The sequence below is a fragment of the Phaethon lepturus genome, unplaced genomic scaffold (assembly GCF_000687285.1).
Source record: "Phaethon lepturus isolate BGI_N335 unplaced genomic scaffold, ASM68728v1 scaffold31390, whole genome shotgun sequence".
Classification (NCBI taxonomy): domain Eukaryota; kingdom Metazoa; phylum Chordata; class Aves; order Phaethontiformes; family Phaethontidae; genus Phaethon; species Phaethon lepturus.
The window spans coordinates 1-337 of record NW_010513071.1 but is presented as its reverse complement, the minus strand read 5'-3'; positions in this window follow the sequence as shown (position 1 = coordinate 337).

Below are 337 nucleotides of genomic sequence, written 5' to 3'. Positions count from 1 at the left end.
ACGAGGGGCTGCCCCTCTCAGCGGTGGAGGTGTTCAGAGATCCATCCGAGAGGAGATGCCGTCGACCGGACCTTCGCTCTCCTGATCCAGGCTTGAAGACTCCTTGGGCTCTCTGGGAGGGTAGCGGGGAGCAGATGTCTTTGGTCCTTAAGCTGATAATAGACTCAAGCGAATAAGCCGGTCAGGTGTTGGGCATTAGCCTCAAAGCCCAGGGTAATCGGTGGTGGGGCTGTGGGGAGGGTGAGGATGGGGGAGGAAGGGTGGGGTGGGGAAGAGCTCCTGTGGGTGGGTGACTGGGGCAACTGGGAAGTGCTTGAGCCCCTGGGCCATGGGTTTT